The sequence below is a fragment of the Schistocerca serialis genome, chromosome 3, assembly GCF_023864345.2.
Source record: "Schistocerca serialis cubense isolate TAMUIC-IGC-003099 chromosome 3, iqSchSeri2.2, whole genome shotgun sequence".
In the NCBI taxonomy this organism is placed as follows: domain Eukaryota; kingdom Metazoa; phylum Arthropoda; class Insecta; order Orthoptera; family Acrididae; genus Schistocerca; species Schistocerca serialis.
The window spans coordinates 644,645,991-644,650,477 of NC_064640.1; positions in this window are offsets into that span (position 1 = coordinate 644,645,991).

The following is a 4,487-nucleotide window of genomic DNA, read 5'->3' on the forward strand; positions in this document are numbered from 1 at the left end:
ATCTCATTTCGGTTCTCCATTGTACTGAATGACAAAATCTGTGATATTTGCTCTGATGACTGTTATTAAAATGCATATTTATAGTTTACGATTTGAAAAGATAAGTGTTGAGGAAAATTTGCTTCTTCTTCAGGCAATAGGAACAAAACAGAGATGACATGATTCTTACAGGAAATAGTGACAACATTGGTTGGTTTGGTTGGTTTTGGGGAAGGAGACCAAACAGCTAGGTCATCGGTCTCATCGGATTAGGGAAGGACGGGGAAGGAAGTCGGCCGTGCCCTTTGAAAGGAACCATCCCGGCATTTGCCTGGAGCGATTTAGGGAAATCACGGAAAACCTAAATCAGGATGGCCGGACGCGGGATTGAACCGTCGTCCTCCCGAATGCGAGTCCAGTGTCTAACCACTGCGCCACCTCGCTCGGTCGTGACAACATTATTTGAGCAGTAGGGGATAGGTATTTTGAATACTTTAACCCTGAAATTTTCTTTTTTTCCCATTTAGATGCAACATGCACAAATAGAAATATGTACAGGCAGAAGGATGTAAGTGTCTCCTGTTTACCGTAGAAATTGGACTTACACCCTTTTTCCCAAAGAAGAGCTAGTTATTAAAATCAAATTTTGAATTTTTGAACATTTTAACTTATAGCCTAGGTAGAACACTTACCTATGCAGGTAGTATTCTTCCAGCTGAGTCCAAAAACATGCTTAATCTCCTGTTTCAAGGAATTAAGCTCCTACCAACTGACACCTTCACTTTCAGATGCTGTAGATGATCTGCTAGTGGTCTCTCTCTGTCTCATTGTCAACTCATCAGCAGTTTGCTGTCTCACTGACCTTTATTGAGTGTTAGCGGCATGTTGAGGTTGTGTGTAATCTTTATAAACTGTTGTTTCATAACAAGCTAGATATTCAAAACTTTGTTTGTGCCTGTAAGTACACACAAATTTCACACAAATTTATGAGGACAGTAACATGATACACAGCTGCCACAAACTAATAAGACAGAGTGAGTCTTAATTCTTAAATTATGCAAAAATAAAGATTCGTGTGAGTATGAAAAAATATTTGATTGGTGTGTAAGTATATGTGCAACATACAATAGTGTTGATGGAGTTTTCTTTATAATTTGACTTTAACCCTTCATGTCCTGAATTTTTGTTCACACACACACACACACACACACACACACACGCACGGGGGAGGACTCGAATCTCTGCCGGGACCAGCCGCACAGTCCATGATTTGGTGAAAACAATTTTCTCTCTTACTGACAGATAAAAACATTTTGCATTGGGAACAATTGTAATGTGTTCTTGATTCCATGTTGTAAATAGCATAGTTTTCACATTTTCCATGATTACCAATAAAATCTGGCATAACCTTCAAGATTTTTGGGTTCAAATTTTATTTGCAAGTAAAATCCCCTTCTTTCTTCTTTTATTCTGAAAGTAATTGGGAGATATTTCCTGGTATCACTGCAGTCTTCAAATTGAATTTCTTCAGCTTCTGGAGAATTGGTGGAGACATTCTGCTAATGATGACAATTTGCATGGTGTCATTTATTGTTTGTGCGGTTTGTAAATTGGTGAGTTCACATTATTCAATAATGTGTTTTGTTTCAGAATGACTACTTTGCCAAATTGGTGTATCAATATCAGATGAGGAAAACTTCTAGTGTAACTCCATTTTTTGCTTATCTTTCAATTTTCATGCATCACTTTATTATTTTTCTCCAGTTTTTAATTTAATAATTTCTTTGGCTGTTTGAGTAACTTTTCCTTGGCCTGTCATACAAAAATATGAAGCTCCTGACAGGACTTACAAATGCAGAAAACGAAAGTTTTCTAAAAATCTTCAATATTTTGGGCTTCTAAACAGTTATTAGTATAAATATTTTAACCACAAAATTGGGGAAAAATTTGAATACCAGATTACCACTGCAAGCAGTCAAAACCGAGCATAAATTAGGCCATATCCGGCTCCACTTAACTGAATAGTCCGAGGACTGCACGTGCTGGTATTCAAACTGATCTGGAGCCACAGATAAAACATCTGTGAAAGTTCTGCTATAAGTTAACAATGTACCAAACTAAAATTAAACAATGTGCAGCAGTCCTGTCAGGTTGCTAGCAAAAGAGAATATTTTGTGCTCATTTTCTTTTTAAAGTGGGACTCAAAAGTCCCATCAGATCTTAAAGGATTAAATATTTTGGTTTACCTGACACCTTCAATGGCCAGCTCTCAACCAAACTGTCACATTTCAACCTAACCTAAACTTCGGTCTGCCCTGTAGATCAGTAGGTCACCACAACTAAGATTTCATATTTACATTCATTGCCTTTGCTAACTCTCAACCAAACAATGGAAGCAATCTTGAAGGTAGATGACAAAACAGCATATCAGAACATATGGGACACTGTGCTATGTTACAAAAGAAAATGCCTAAGAAGAATATGAAGTCTAGCAGTAAAATATAACCTATGATGACACTGCAAGATGATTCATATATCTGCTGCAAGGGATTGACTAGAAGTCATTCTTTCAAACCACTTGCTGAACACACTGTAGTGTGATGGCTTTATCATGTTGTTTAAGAACACTTCATAGAACGGCATTTCTGGGGATACAAAGCAAAACCTGTACCATGAGCTACACTACAGTTGTTAACCATAAAAAAAAAAAAAGAAAAAAATGTGTGAAGAATGTAGTCTGCATTCTGTTCTCTTCCTGTTTGTACACGTGTGCTGTAACATGCTACGTCTTTAAGTCACAGGACAAAGCAGACATCCTGAATCGGTGGCTGTGGTTGACACAAGATTCTCAAGCAATTGAACATGTGCATTGGCCAGGTAGGTTGGTTGATTATAGAGAAGAAAGGGTGGCAGTAGACAATTAGAAAGCAACAAGTATTTTTAGTTATTTGTAAAGAGACTGGAATCATGCATCTTAGTGTGTTTAAATCAAGTATAGTCTCACAGCTGCAACATCAAGTAAAACAGCACATTTTTCTCTATGTTGTGAAAAAGTGAAATTGCAAGAGTTGTGTATCATACCTTAGAAAGACGTGTTCACAGCTGCATTCTGAGTGTGTGGCATACTGCATAAGAAAGTTTAGGGTTTAATATTCTGTTGATGACATCATCATTAGAGTTAGAGGTAAAATCTTTGAAGTTTTGGAGATACCATCATTGCAGTGCCCCACAATATTCCATAACAGTCACAGTGTGAAACCTCTGTTGTGACTTTGTTGTTCCTGCAACTGTAGTTGTGATTTCAGGGTGCACATTCACACAATGAGCAACGGCATTTACCATTTGGGCATAATCTCCATCCATGGCCAAGCCTTTTGTTGGTTCAAGTAATTCAAACATGCGATAAATCCATTTTCATCTACATCTACATGACTGCTCTGTAATTCATACTTAAGTGCTTGGAAGAGGGTTCATAGAACCACTTTCAGACTATTTCTTAAACGTTCCACTCTTGAGTAACACGTGGAATAAAAATGAGCACCTAAATTTTTCTGTGTGAGCTCTGAGATGAAAGTGTGTGCAGGTGCCACCACAAAATGAAACATGTTTAGTGTTCATGTAATAATTGCACACACAACAACATCAATTCTTCCTTTGGAATTTAATTGAAACTGTCCCTAAGATTTTACATAGCAGTCTTCATGCGAGGGAGACAGCAGCTATCACAATATCTAACCCAGTATCAGCGTTTCATTGATTCAAATGCAGACAACAGATGTTTGATGGTTTTAATTCTGGAAGGTCAAAATCAGTGGCCAATGAAGTAACTGTTTGCGGCATCTTACTGTAAAAATTTGATATGAAGCTGAAGTAACAGTTGTGCATGTTGGTTCCCACTCTTCATTATAAGTCTATATATCGTCACACTCACACTTGAAAAAGATACAATAACAACTGCAGATTTGTATACTGGGATATACCTTTCTAAACTGCTATATGTGTGGATGCTCTTTCTTCATTATACACTGAAAAAAAAAAATAATTAGTACAGCCTTTTAGAGGTTTCCAGTTCACACAAGATTTATTGTTCCTACAGTGCAAATGGAGTAAATGAAGTGATTACATTTACAGATCAATAGCACAAGCGGTTCTAAGGTACCAGGTATCGACTCGTGCTGTAACACCCATATTAGTATGTGGTGTTGCCTCCACAGGCAGCAATGCAGGTGGTGATTCTTACATCTGATCAATTGTACAGAAGGTGACTACTGTCCTGGGATACATTACTCCACACCTGCTTGACCTGTTCATGTAGTTCCGTAAGAGTTGTTGGCTGACGAGTCACGCAAGTCACTTCTCGTCCCATCACATACCACACGTGCTTGATTGGAGACAGGTCCGGATATCGCGATCACCAGGGAAGCTGCTACATGCCTTGCACAGTACATTAAGTCTCACAGGCAGAGTGTGGGTGAACATTATCCTGTTGGAACAACACATCGCCTTCC